Below are 16,304 nucleotides of genomic sequence, written 5' to 3'. Positions count from 1 at the left end.
GGACACGATTCATGATGTCTCACATAAAGACATGATACTAGACCAGTCTTTAGCTATAATATTTCTATTTCTATTTGCCATGTTCTCATAATTCGAATTATGAAAAGGGATGTCGTAATCATAATCGAATTTTAGAATGCAAATAATGTAATCATGACTAAATTTGATTAAAGACTCACAATCTAAGCTTTTAGAATTGAAATGAAGTATAATTTCCTCTCTCTTAATTATAGCAAAACAACTTTCCAAACCCTGCAACATTGCAACTTGAAACTTTTGTTTTTTGTAATTAACATTGCTAACTTGCAACATTTACCATAATCATTATGCTCCCACTAGCATAATAACCATTATTAGCATAACACTTATGCTCCCACTAGCTTTGACATGTATCCAGAAATCAGCTGGACTTCTAGAAATCAATACTTATTGACTTTTTTACCAAAGTTCAGATTTCTGATACGAGATGCTTTGATAAAACTTTATCTAAGCTTCCCGATTTCATACACCTTTCCTTAGATAGTTCACATGTGTGTCTAAACAATTACGAAAAGGGATGTCGTAATCATAATGTTTAGACCTTTTGTCATTCTCACTAGTCCATGTTAGTGTGCCGGTTAACCACACACGCTCCACTAACGACTTTGAGAATGAAAATATCACAATTGCTATCTACTTAAAATATACTTAGTGAAAGTGTTTCCTCATCATCATTTTCATGAATCGGAGAGAAACCTTATGACACTTAGATTTTTATGGTGTATGTGTTCCTATCCATTTAAATTTGTCATAACCATAATCACAAGACAAGGTTAGTGACAAATCCAAACTCATATGGACTGAACTTGTTTAATCTTAGTTTTCTTGCCACCCGGCAGCACAAGGGCCTACCATTGCTTCCAGGTTGTTATGCAAACAATTGAGAACTCATAGAACCCATATGCATAGTCAACTTTAGCTGGAATGGGCACAGAAACAAGAATATGTCAACACGATAGGTTACAAACCTCAAGTTGCGTGCTAGTGATAAGCAACAGGTTTTATTCTTGATTAGTTCTTGAAACTTTTCAAGATCTTTAAGACTCCCACTGACCTCTTGACATATAAGATTCTCTTGTCAAGAACCATTCCTTGACAAAGCAAATATTCAAGAGTTAGTGTGGATTCTTATCAAGACAAACACTTCACACAATTGGCCTTAGTTGATCTTTGTTTTATCCAAAACATCACAACTCACCAATTTCAAATGTACAAGAGTAGAAAACATTTTACTCTATATTTGATAAGTGTTTTAAACCTTCTTAACATTATGTCACTCAAGGCTCGATCTTGGAGTGTTACTCTAACACTCAATTTTGGAACGAAGTATGATTCATCTTTTGATTTAACCATTTCAACAGTTCACGATTCCTTTTCTTAGTCAAACAAATGCACTAAGATATCCTTAGAGGATCAATTGTGATATGGTTTTTCATAATCATTAAGATGATCATAAAACATGATACTAAAGTACTCTCCCATCTTTTCAGATTGGAGAAACTTTTATCTTTCTGCCTAATTTGATTCTTCTCATTCGTCCTGCCATACATTGAAACTTTCCAATGTTTCAGAATTATACTTAAACTTGTAAGCACAACCATATTTACTAAACTTTAGTAAATCATGACGAATAGCCTTACTGTTCTTTGTGGTGGACCTGATCAGCGCACAACCAAGTGTACCCGATCTCCTAGTCCTTCACTTGACTCACATATACATGTGAACAAGGAATTAGTCTTAATTTCCCAAAGATGAAAATTTTCATTCATCATACAATACAAGTTGCATGATTCCAAGTTTCTATCCAACTGAAACTTGGGTGATGAGAATCTTTCTTTATTTGGTAAATTATGACACTACCACAAATGAAAAAATCAAATCTATTTTCCAATATTCCTATCAATGGAATCATATAAACAACAATTTTCATAAATCTCATTGTAAGGATACTTAAAATAAATAAAATCAAAAATTTTCCTTTTATTTTAAAATTGCGGAAAAACTTATCCTTACAATGCAAATACATATGAAAACTATGTTTTTATCTATTCCTAAGAAATCTATCATAACTCTTAAGCAGCAGCTCAAAATTCTGATCTTCGAATCATGCGATCGAAATCCATCTTCACGGTCAGATTCAACATACTCTTCTTCTAAGCTTCCTCTCCTTTTTCGATTCTACAAAACATCAAAATGCGACCTAGTCACATCATGTAATAAGAATCTCCAAATAGGAACTTAATAGAGTTAGATAGTGGAATTTACCTGAAGCATAGTCAAATTTTTGACTTTTACCATCCTAGTGAACTTTCAGGTAAATAAGGCAGCTTCGCAACCAATGCCCCTTCCTTTTGCAATAGAAACATATGGACTCTTTAGTAATGGTACATGGGACTATCTCAGACTTAGCCTTTCTCTTTACCATTTGGTCAACCGGGTTAAATATGGCCGATGCCTTTCCTTTGGGAAGAGAATACTTTTCAGGACTTCCAATGTTTCCATTGTCAATGTCCATGAAAGTTTGGGAAGTAGATCTTCCAATAAAATTTGCTTTATCAGTGCTCCAAATCATTGTTGATTCAGCAGCAACAAGCAAATAGGTAAGATCATTAAGGGTCATGTCGTGGTTTGTCACATAGTAGTCCTTAATGAACTCACTATATGACTCGGAAAGTGACTGAAGAACCCAATCAACAGTCAACTTCCTTGAGACTTCGACACCCAAATCTCCCAGCTTGTCAATATGAGACTTCATCTCCAAGATGTGAGTACATATAGACACTGCTTGCCAATAGGGATTGAGTGACCTTGAACTATTCAAGAACTTGTGGGGCAGGGAGAATAATTGTAGGAGGTGGAGGAAGTAAAGTATGATTTCCAGTCCCATTAATGCAGAACAAAGGGATTAATCTTTCACCTTGATTTCCATTTGGGATGTCATCTTCATTAGGATAGCTTTATCCAAAAGGATAAGGAAGACCATAGTTGTCATAACTAGACATCTATGAGGGAGAAATTCAAGTTTAGTTTATTTAAGTCCTTAATATAACACCCAATATGAAATATTAAGGCTAGGACCCAACACAATATTTTATAACTTGGAAGGGATGCCGTAATCCAAGCTACAAAATATTTGAAGGTAGGTAAATGACGATTTACCAATTTCCACCATGAAAAACGAAATTTAACATTAGGTTTTAAATGAATTGAAACTCCTAGATCTTTTGAGATTCATTAAACTATTCAATGGCATGTTTAAATCTCGATTGTGCCCTTCAAGTTTGTGACTGGGATGCCGAGGATCACAAACAAGGGGTGAATAACCATGCAAATTAACTTGGTACACTTAATGTTACAACCACATAATCAATGTGCCGGTTAACCAGCCACGCTCCATTGATCTATGATTAACATCAAGCTACCCTGTGCCACACATTGTCAGTCCCATATTAGTGTGTCAGCTAACAACACACGCTCCACTAACGACTTAACAAGGTGCAAAGTGCAATTTCATGAATTAGCACCAAATTCACATTTTCCTAAGTAACTAACGTTGGGAATTTAATAAAAGTTTAGTTACTTTATATTTATCATTATACTTTTAACGAGAATTAATGTCCTATCCTACCCGTTCGGCTAACGACCCTCCACCAGTCAAGGAAGCGGTGGGTGAGAGTGGACACCCATTAAACCACCATTTTATAGGCAATAACCTTATACCCCTTATAGACCGGCTTCGTGAATGAGGCCTACTAACGGTAAGAATGACTTGTCTTATACATATATATAAGTATTAACTTTTAATATTATAATAGTATAAGGGTGTATTTTACACATTTAAAATACTTGGTGGTTTTATCTATTAATTAAACTATACTCTTAATTTAATTAAACTTAAACCATGTCATTATAGAATTATTAACTTTCTTTTAATTAGACACTTTAATTAATTTAATAAAGTCCATAAGGTTTGAATTTTAAAATTCTAAGGTTTGAAATTAAAGTAATCACGAGAGAGACTTTACAAATTCCAAAACTTGAGGGCAAGTTTTGAAACTTGTCAAAACTTTTCAAATCCATAACTTATGAGTTTAAAGTAGTTTAATGAAAAAACTCTTCAAGTTCCATAACTTGAGGACAAGTTATGAAAGACTTTAAAAACATTTAGAAAATGAGACTCTTCATTTTCATAACTTATGGAAATTTTATGAGTTTTAAAATTCATAAATAAGACCTTTGATATAACTTGAGGAAAAGTTACAAAAACTCATATTATGAACAACTTTTAGATCAATTTGAATCGAAAACCAATTATCACATAATTTTTCTATTAATCTAAACTAAATCATAAGAACAAGATAATTCACACCAACAATTTTCAAGAAATTAGCTAATCATATAAACTAATACAAATCTTGAAACTTTGACAATTATCTTGTAATCGGACATGCAAGAACATTACCCTCTTGAAAAACAGGTTTCTAGGTTTAAAAGATAGTTTAGGGTAATGATCCTCATCCAATAGCAAAACAAAACTCGAAAATTTTCTCACAGGTGCATCACCACGTCGTGGTAAAAGCTGCCACGTCGTGGTGAGCAGTGAGATGCGAAAATGGCACATTTTTAACTTTGGAAAAACAAGAAGCATCAAGCATAATAAAAAACAACCCATGGCTCTGATACCACTGTTGGGTTTTAGTATACTACAACATCCTATGGTGCACATACAACCCTAAAAGATTTGGATCTATGTTTTCTCTAATTATACATGCAATATTGTTTCCAAAGCTTTAAACCTACAACTAGCATATAAATGATATAAACCACATAAAATACTAGTTAGAAGTTTACCTTTTTGTGTAGCTTGTAGAAGTTGATGAATTTGGCCTTTAAAAGCTTAGCCCCAATAGTGTGGAAGCCTCAAATGGAATCACAACACATCATGGACAAAGGTGGAACCTGAGAGAGAATTCCATGCACCCGAAAACACCCATGAACTCCAAGAACATGCATGTAGGCGTTTTTTAAGCTATAGAGCACATATTTATATGTAGGATTCCAAGGGTCATGGGTATAACCCAAATCCATACCCATGGGTTTTATGATCCATGGTTCATGTGGACCAACTCTTTATGTATCCATACATAAAGTTAGTCCAACATGGATCATAAGCCCTACACATATAAATATAACTAATTACCATAATTAGTCCCCACAGATTTAATTAGTCTCTTTTGATCACTAAATTAATTCCAAATTAATTCTTGATCAATACTAATTAAAACATATGATTTCATATTAATATATTAGAACTTATAATATATTAATAAATCATGTATAACCTCTTCTCAAAAGTCCATCCTAACAAATTGTCTTGATGATATGCAACCCAAATGGACCATGTTACTTTCGGGTCAAGTACATACCAATAATAGTTATGGGCTTAGACATCTAATCCAACCCTCCCAACATAGACCTAGGGGTTGTGACTTCCTTACTATGCGTACAGGTCCTATGCTTTCAATAGTACGGGCCCATACTACCTTCCATACCTACCTGTATTTGTCTCGTAGGATCATCACAACACCCTAACAATACCCTCTAGCATACTTATACACTCAATCCTCACACCCTACATGAAGGCTATATATATCTTGAAACTGGCCGGCTGACCCCACACAACTTACCCACGAAACTTCCACCAGCCCTGCAGCACTCACGTATGCTACTCATACATAACGCTGGACCCTATAGACATTCGAATAGCTGATCCTACCCTAAGCCCTTCATCAAACAAGAATAGGAAATAAGCCAAACCGAACATTCTCAGTCTATAAGATCTTAGTTATGCATAACCATGGTGCATACATTAAGCAACTATAGTAATGATGTCAATTCCATTAGAGAAGAACCCTAGGCTATCAGGCATCATATAATCAGGAAATTCTATCATGCAAAATCCTGAAGATCCCTAGCCTATCGCTAGCATGCTATTCTAACATATCACAGTATCAAATAACAGTATGGTATTTTGGGGTCTACTTACTGGCTCCGGCTGATCGTACACATTGCATCTTCCTTGATTATTTTGAAAACCATTTGACAAATCATTTTAAAAATCTATTTCCTTAGTTTGAGACTAGATTCACACGAGTGTTCCTCCAGTTCACTCAAACCAAGGCTCTGATACCAACTTGTAATATCCATAAAATCAATGAAAAATTTAAACTTTTATAATGATCATGCCTTCGCCTTTCCGCAATCCTCTAAGGTACCTGAAACATAATCCGAAACTGTAAGCCCAAAGCTTAGTGAGTTCCCCTAAAATACCAATACATAAGAAAATAGCACAACATAATAACAACATGCAATGGGTCCATAACTAATAGACTGGATTGCCCCTGAGCCCACATCATAAGTCTGGCTTGCCTCCTGGGCCCACAGCTTATGTCTGGCTTGCTCCCCAGCCTGATCAGTCCTTGGACTGAGTACCACTAAGCCATCAGTACGAGTCCGGCATGCCCTTCCCGGCCCTCAGCTTGTATCTAGAATGCTTATGATCCCTCAGTATGAGTCTGGCATGCCCTCCCTGGCCCTCAACCTATATCTATTATGCTCCAGGGTTTGTTGGCTACAACACGGAGCAGTACAACCTCAACCCAAGCCACACAATATGTCGACATATAACAGATAATATCATACACAAATAAACAGACAGTATCACAGGTAGTCCTACAGATGTACCAGACTAGCATATCAAAACTAGCATGCATATTTGTCCCATACTCAGCATAACAACGATATCAAGTTATCAAACCAATGGGCCGGCCTTGGTGCCTTCGACCCGAAAGTACAGTGAGGAAAACTCACCTCACAAGCAGCACAGAACTGATAAGGCCCGACTCTGAATCTCAGCTTTCAACTCAAATGCCTACAACCACCAAGTAACCAATTCCATCAAAACCCAATAATACCCAAAATACCCTTAAAAGTTAAACTTGGTCAAACTTGGTCAAACATGGTCAAAATCCATAAACCCACTGAGTCAACCCAGCCGAGTCAACCCAACCGAGTCAATCCAGCCGAATTAACTCAAAAATGGTTGAACCATGCGAGTACACGGGGCGTACTCCGGAGGTACGTGCAGCGTACACGAGCTTCGTATCGACTGACAAAAGGGGATGTTGACCGAGTACACGGGGCGTACTCCTTTCTCCGTGGGGCGTACCCTCATAGAGCCCCAAACCTCATTTAGTGCTTAATGGCTTAAGCACTTAAGCCCAAACTTCATATCCATGGTCCAATTGCACCCCATAGTCATAATCTCCAACTTTATGACTTTAAACATCCAAAAAGTCCTTAATACAGGGTCTTAATCCATTAAGACCTTCTACAAGAATTATGGAGACAAACTAGCTAAAGGGACCTCATTTTTATGGCTTAGAACCCTTCCTAGGGTCTGAAAGGACAGCCCAAAACATCCAAAACCAAACATGCATAACAATAGGAGTTTTGGGACAAGAAGAACATCATAAAGCTACCAAAGTGAGATCCAAGCAAACAAAGCATAAAGGTAGCCAATTTTTATCTTATGGAGCTTCCCAAGAAGATAATGATCCAAGATCCACAAGATTGCTTCAACTTCTAACCTCCTTGATGCAACTCCTTCTTCCTGAAGCACACAAAGAACACACTTTTAGCTTAAAACATTCTCTTAGGGGGTTAGGGTTTGCCAAAAATGACTCAAGGGCTTGGAGGCTGGAAGGATGAGGACAAATGATCCATAAAGGTGTTTAAATACTCCTTAATCCCTGAAAATTAGGGTTTCACTCGGACTTAAGTATGCCCAACATACGTATGTGTACGCCCAGCGTTCTAGGGCGCGCCCTAGTATGCTTAGCGTACACACATGTACTCTTATCGTACAACCGTAGTTCCCAAAATTCCTACTTTGACACTAGGGCTTCTTAGGGCTACATCTTTACAATCCAAGGACCATAATGATATAACTTTAAAACCAAAGGAAGGATTTGAAAATACCTGAAACCCGGGATGTTACACAAGCTTCTTTCAAGTGAGTAAGGATGTGAATGATCTCCATCCTTTCCCTGTATTGTGCCATATGCTCCTTAGGATATGTAGTATCGTCATAAGGCTTCATGTTGGGGGTTTGGAAGCGCTTTGGGACTTCGGTATCAGCTATTACTCGAACAAATCTTGAGATCCTTTGGCATGTGGGGGATACTTCTAGCACAGGTTGAACAACTCCAGGACGCTTGAGATCTTTTGTTTTAATTGCTTAAGCTCTTTAGCCATGATTGGGCTTAAACTTGTATCAAGATCCATTGAGTTAGTCGTAAAGATATTATTATTGAAGAGGTTACTAGGATCCTTGTTACTGGGAGTAACGAAGGTTTCGTTGGGACCCTGGGTTGTATCGGCTTGCGCTCTTGGAGTTGCGCCCCAGACGGGAACAGAGGCCAGTATTGCGGATCCTATCTCACGGAGAATCGTTGAGGATCCCCTGTTATCGAAGTTCAGGATCTTCGACTGCAAGATCGAGGGTGTTGCTTCCTGAGGCTTGTAGAATTTTGTCCTCATTCTCTCCACTTCCTTGAGAATTGTCCTGTTATCCTCCTGTTGTTGGGAGGCTTTTCGTTCTAGTCACTTCATCATAGCGAATATTTCATTGTTGGAAATCAGCATAAGAGGATCATGGAGTCCTTGGGTAACGACTGGAGAAGTGTTTTTCTTCGGTGCTTCTGAGGCTTTCTTGGGAGCTCCGGCTGGAGGTGGTGGAAGGATTTTGGAGGAAATGGGAGAAATTGAGGAAGAGGACAGGGTCGATTGTGTATACATGATTTTAAACACCACGGCCCCATGGTGGGCGCCAATTTGTTTTGGTCAAAAAATGAACAAGCAAGAATCAACCAAATTGTATGAGAGGTTGTGATGTTCAGAATAAAGAAAGTATAAGATGATGATCAAAGTGACGCAAGTGATTCTCACACGTCATAATCATGCATTCTTAATAATTCTTATTCATTTTGTTTCTTACACGTCGTTTTTCACTCATTTTCATTCTTACATAATATGATTATCAAGAACTCATTCTGACAGAATGAGTATAAAAAAATCCATAATACCCTCATAGACTATTTAATTAGTGAAAATACGTGATAATGATAATAGTTATGTCATGTTGAACGTATTCACATTACCAAACAAAACATTTTCTTAGTTATTCTCATAGAATAGCACCGTCCACACAATAGATGTCCATCCATATATGAATTTAGTGCGTATATATATATATATATATATATATATATATATATATATATATATATATATATATATAGGGAAAATGACACAAATGCCCAACAAAGTTTCTAGGGTTGGTCGATTCAGTACCTAAAGTTTTTGTCTGGCTTTATGGGGGTATAAATTAGGATATGACCTACTCTTTTAGTCCCTTTCAGCCTCTAATAGTTGGTTCACCATGCGACAGTGACCATTTAGACCAAAAAAACTCATATTGTGCCACTATAATGCCAAAAAATAAGCTTAGGGATCAAATGCTTATGCCACAAAATCGAAGTGATTTGGGAGAAGAAGAAACCTGATAAATTGGATAGATTTAATTCACATGCATAGGTCATCAAGAAATGTGGAGATGATTGGCAGCTTCACAACCCCAGAAGCCACAAGAAACGATAGGATCCACAATCGAAGGATCCATAGGAACACTACCTTCAGAATATTCTTCCCTGAAATGCATAAAACAACTTGAATCAGGAAAATTCACCACTTCAAAGTTTATACATAGTCAATAAAGTGATGATTTATTTACTAGTAAAGCGAGACGAAACTTCAGTTTTGTCAATTATCTATTCAGCAATCTCTCGAAAGTTCTTCTCCACATCCCATTCCCTTCTCCTAATCGAATTTGGCAAAATTGAATCAAACAAGTATTTTTCTTGGTCAGATTCTGTGACAACCCAAAATTTCTATCTTGTAAAGTCAATCAATTCAATCAAAAGTCAGACTTGTTTATGTTATCTTTTAGCATTGTTAAGATTCGGTTTGAGAGTTTTAAACCTAGTACACTCAAGGTTTGTGTGTTAGGATGTGTTAGCTCGGGTTCTTTGAGTTATAATTGAGCCGGAAACTCCATCAAAATGGGTTCACGGCCACATCTAGACTCCTGGCCGTGAACAAGTCCCCTATATAAACAATTAGGGCTCATTTTCTTCACTTTTTCCAACTCTTCAACCCTAGCCGTGAACACTCCTCTTTCTCTCTTAACTTTTTCAACCGTGAACCGTTCATAAGATCTTGACTTGGCCGTGAACCCTCCTTAAGATGCAAGGTTTGGCTGTGAACACCTCATAGAATCAAGGTTGGGCCATCAACACATCATGTGTTCATGGGCCATGAACCCTCTTAAGGTCGTGAACATTCCTTAGTTTGGCCGTGAACTACTTTAGAACAATCATTTGTGATTGTAACACTTCAATCCAAGTGTTTCCTAGTCCCTAAGGTTGTTCCCTATCATGATTAGTTGTTATGTACACTAATTATATACATATATGTGTCATTATATGCTTAATAGGATCTGTTTGTGCTCAAGACTTCACTTGACACTTTGCATCCTATATCGATCTTACATTCGAATCACTCACTACAGGTGAGTTCATACCCCATAACTTATCTTTTAAATGATTTTAAATGCTTTTATGAGGGGGGGGGGGAATACAAGTAGAAAACATTATAGTTATTATATCAATCACATGTGATTAATAACTACCAAACAAGTGAATTTCTTATACTTCAAAACTGTTTTATCAAACAAACCGCTTCAAATCGTTTTATAAACTCTTTTATATGTTAGACTCTTTATCATTTTACAAAACTCTTTTAAACTTATATATTTTCAAAATCATGTCTATATAGATATAGTTATATAAATAAGGTTGAAAGGGCTTAGGACTGATAACTCGCTTTATTTCCTGTTCCTTGTTTGGTTGTGGACTTAGGGTATCGGTTGTTTGTCCGAGTGTCGTTTGAATCTTAGTTATATATTATGTATATATGTATAGATATAAAAGTTCTTCCAATCAGTTCAATACCTTTGGGTAGCAAAGGTGTACAAACATGATCAGTCATTCAAATAACAGTACTAGTAAACTATAATAGGTATAGTTTAGAAAGTTACTACTTACTACTTACTATTTCTAGAACAATGAAACATACAAGAGTCAGTTCATACATGAGTCAGTTCAAACATACTATAACGAGAAACAATACAGAGAGAACATACTATACACTAGAACAGAGAGAACATACTATACACTAGAACAGAGAGAACATACTATACACTAGAACAGAGAGAACATACTATACACTAGAACAGAGAGAACATACTATACAAATACAAGAACACTATAACATTAATGTGAGCCACTACTTCATGGAATGGCAATATACTGCTGTGTCACGTTTTGTAACCAAAGTCTCTTGGAGGGAGAGCGTGAGTTTGTGTATAGATATATATGGGATTGACCATCCTACACCTTGCTGCTAGCTACAGTGGGACCTGCAGGTCTACGGGTGACGAATGTCATATCATTTCGACGTCTTTGATCGTCGTGTTTACTAGTCAATCAAGTATGGTTACAATCTTATCACATTTTACCTTAACTAAACAAATTGGTTTAAGGTAGTTTGTAAAATTGTAGTTACTTATATAATACTACAGTACATCTTTATTTTCCCATAACATTCACATTGTGATCTTCTCACATAAACGGTAATATAAACTATATTTTGGTAATGATAGTCTTACTTGGGAAAAACACTCACTTTTACAAAAGAACAAACATAAAGAACAGTCGGGTCTTGGTAGAAGACTACTTTAGTAGAAAATATAGGATTTTCTAGGAAGTATACAAACATTTACATTAAACACTTACAAACATGTACATCAAACACATACAAACATTTTCATCAACTTACACAAACAATGACACTAAAATACTTATGAGCTCACCAGCTTTAATGCTGATCTACGCTTTCAAAATAACTTGTATTCTCAGGTCACCAGTAGACAGGTACCGATGACCAGGTTTTGAGAAGACGGAGCACGTTCAAGACTCGTCTTTTATTTTGATTCATATTTTGGTGTCTTTCAAACTATGCAGAACACACTTGTATTAAAATTATATTATTAATGCAATGGATGATGTTGTTGCTTGTTTTACTATTATGCATTGTTATGATACTGTACATGACGTCCTCCGCCCCCGAACGTTTCCGCCGTTCTGGTTTGGGGGTGTGATAGATTCATTAGTGCTTCGATTTCACAACACAAAAGCACATATTTCAATTTGGAAAATGGAAAGCTAAAAAGTTCATAATTCACATCGAATAAACAAAACTAACTACTGAATGTCACTTAATTATATGCGAAAACATGTCTGTTGATGTTAGGATCTTTCAAAATTCCTGCTTCAACATTCTATTTCTAAAACCAAGGGTTTCTTCTCATTTTCTTGTTTTCCGGCTAGGATTGATGGCGGAGGTAATGGTGTCATAGTTTGATCCGACGAACTTGGGGTTTAGTATTTGGATTGGTTTTATCAGAAAGAGAGGAGAGAATGAGTGGTATGTTAATGGCGATGGAAGTTAAGCCTATCATCTCTCCCCTTTTGCTCTCCAACGAACATACGAACAAGCATAACGAAATATTTGTTATCGCTCATTCCATTATCAACTTTCTTCTTCTCCCAAATCACTTCGATCTTGTGGCATAAACATTTGATCCCCACACTTATTTTTTTTGGCTTTATAGGGGCACAATGTGAGTTTTTTTGGTCTAAATGGCCACTGTCACATGGTAAACCGGCTAGTATAGGTTGAAAGAGACTAAACGAGCAGGTCGTATCCTAGTGTATACCCCCATAAAGCCAGACATAATTTTAGGGACTGAATCGACCAACCCTAGGAACTTTATAGGGCATTTGTGTTATATATATAGGGGTGAGATCCGTTGAGAACTCATAGTTTTCCGAGAACCCGAGAACTAAATGTGGAGCGTTAGATCAAAAGTAACTCATTAATGGCATGATCGTCATCTTACCAATCTCATTTAGTGTTTGTTATTCTAAATATTAATAAATGTCTAAAAATTAACATTGTAAATAAAATTTTCAGATTTTTTTAATAAAAATAATAATTTTCATTTTTTTAAAATGCAGATTTTAATTTTTATGAAAAAATTAATTATTTTAAAAAAATTGAAAAAAATGTTTTTTTTAAAAAAACTGTAATTTTTTTAAAAATGGTAAATTTTAAAAAAATTTGAATATTTAAAAAAAAAACTATAATTTTTTAACAAAAAAAAATCAACGTTATAGGTGCGGTGCATATATGCATATCTTTTTCAAATATATATATATATATATATATATATATATATATATATATATATATATATATATATATATATATATATATATATGTCTTTTACTATAATATTCGTAAGTAAATTATCAAAAAAAAAATCATTTTTATTTACCAACCAAAAAACACAATAGTATAAGTAATTTATTCGATAATAAAATATAAAAAGCAAAAAATGCTACAAAATTACAAATCGTTTTCATGTCTTTGTGTCAAGATTTTCATATTTTCTTCAATTTATCACTTTTCACCTCTTCAGTATTTTCCACTAATTCTTCCAAATCTAGAAAAAAAATTGAAAAAGAAAAATTGATTAGTGCAAGAACACTCACAAAAATGCATATGTATATGTATCATGTAAGATTTACATTTGATTATATAATGTAATATTCACATATGATTGTATCTTTTAAGATTAAAATGTTAAATTCATAAGAAAATTTTAAAAAAAATTAATTAATGTACAATACTCACATAAAATGCATGTGTGCATATAAAATTTATATGTGATTCACTTCTGATTCAAATATAAATCACATGTAAATATGTGATTTACATGTGAATTACATGTGATTCATATGTGAATTACACATTATTTACATGTAATTCACATATGAATCACATGTAATTCACATGTAAATCACATATAATTCACATGTAAATGACATATTTCCATGTGAATCACAATCATATATAATTCACATGTAAATCATATAATTACATATGATTCACATGTAAATCACATATTTACATGTGATTTACATGTGAATCACATGTAATTCATATGTGATTCACGTGTGATTTACATGTGAATTGCATGTGATTCATATGTGAATTGCATGTGAATCAATTTAGATGAATCCACACATTGAAAAACAAACCCTAATTATCTTCAAAACCATGGATAACTTGAATAAGACTAACTTATCAGGTGAAAACCCCACATAAGCACCCAAAAATAGATATAAATAGCATCAAGCTTTGAATCTAAAAGACCCAAAGCAACACCTAAAACTGCACCTAAAAGTGACAATGAACTCAAGGACAATAGATGTAAATGGAAATGAAGTTTGAACTTTCATATTTGAGTATTATTTTTGCTACAAAAACTCCAACATAAATATATACAAGTATACACTGAATGTTACTGTAAAAAAACAAAGCTTTCTACACTATACAATCAGATTAAGCACAAATTTCACAAAACCACCAGTCAATTAGTTTTTTCAATCCATCAATGAAAGGTTGGAGAAATGAAAAGTTCAAATCCATAGACCTTAATCAGAGTGGTTTTTCTATATGTGAAGTTATTAACAATAACCATACAAGTGCATATGCATAGCTCATTAGGAAAACACAAAGTTAAAAGTCATAACTTCCTTACATTCCTCCAATTCTGTTAGAATTTTTTCATCAAAATCAAGTCATTTCCTCATAACTTGAACCAAAACAAACAACACATGAAAATGAATCGAAATTCAAAGAATTTCAGCCACACATTGTTACAAAAAACTTGGTTAAATCCACACATTATTACAGAAACCTTAGTTAAATAAACCAAGTCTGAAGATTATCAATTTAGATGAAAGAAGAGAGATAATTCTACAGATGAATCGATTTCATACCTAATTAAAAACTGAATAATACAAGCATGTAGGGATTAATGATACCTGATGATCGAAGTTGAGAGTATCGGCGAAGCAACTTTGATTAGATAATTTTTCCACTTCTATTCCAAATCTACTGTAATCGGTAAGGAATGAGTGACATCGACAATGTTTTAGGTCAAATAAACGATTCAAAATTGTGGAGGAGCAGATGCGATGGTGGTAGACTCCGGCGATTGAAGACGATGGTGAGAATGACGGGGCGATTGAAGACAACCACTTCTATCCCAGATATATGGTGGTAGATAAGGAATTGGAGATATAATCAACGTTTTAGGGAAAATCAACGACAACAAGACAATTGGTGATTCACAGGAGTGTGGAGGAGCAAAGGTGGAGGTGATACACTCCGGTGACTAAAGATGAAAATAAGAATGCAACGAGATGTAGATTTGTGTGAGATAGATAATGGTGCTTTAAGGAGAGATTAACTGGAAGGTACAGTAAACCTTTGATTTATCTGTTTTCATCTCTAAATCCGAGATGAAGATGAACATGAGGTAGAGAGAAAGACGGTGGGAGAGAGAGAGAGAGAGAGAGAGAGAGTTGTATTTTTAAAATTAATTTTGATTAATTATTAGGTATTTTAATTTGTATTCCTTAACTACCCTTGTGATTTATTGTAAAAAGTCAATGTTACCATTGAAATTGTTAATAATTACAAATATGTCATGTTTGATCTATGCCATTAAAAGTTTTGATCTAACGTTCCACTTTTAGTTTTCGAATTCTCTGGAAGTATAGGTTCTCAAATGATCATATATATATATATATATATATATATATATATATATATATATATATATATATATATCTTTATACCTTAATAAGCATTTACCATTATTTGCTGAATTTTAAGAGGTACAATCCTTAAACCATCATGTACAACTACTTTATGCATTCTGGCAAAAATAATCTTATCCGGTTTAACATACTTTTTAAACCTTAAGTGTGGATAGCTTTTGACCCGTCTCCTTCCTTATCGTTTCCAACAACTTCAATAGAAGAGCAACTTCTCTTCTCCTATTTTTTTTGAAAATCCCTATTCTTCAGGAATAGACGATAATTTGAAGAGACTCATCCCACGCTTAGTCAAAGCAATCACCCATTACAAATTACTCCATATTTAGGTGT

General features: G+C 34.8%; 1 pseudogene; it reads right to left on the bottom strand.

Moving 5' to 3' along the window:
* Positions 1 to 9,684: 9,684 nt before the first annotated feature.
* LOC145121861 (uncharacterized) lies at positions 9,685 to 12,748 on the bottom strand (annotated as a pseudogene).
* Positions 12,749 to 16,304: the final 3,556 nt, after the last annotated feature.

The sequence above is a fragment of the Lactuca virosa genome, chromosome 6 (assembly GCF_052849685.1).
Source record: "Lactuca virosa cultivar CGN04683 chromosome 6, Lactuca_virosa_CGN04683_v6, whole genome shotgun sequence".
Classification (NCBI taxonomy): Eukaryota; Viridiplantae; Streptophyta; class Magnoliopsida; order Asterales; family Asteraceae; genus Lactuca; species Lactuca virosa.
The sequence above is the reverse complement of the archived record's forward strand: the minus strand, read 5'-3'. Positions and strand labels throughout refer to the sequence as shown.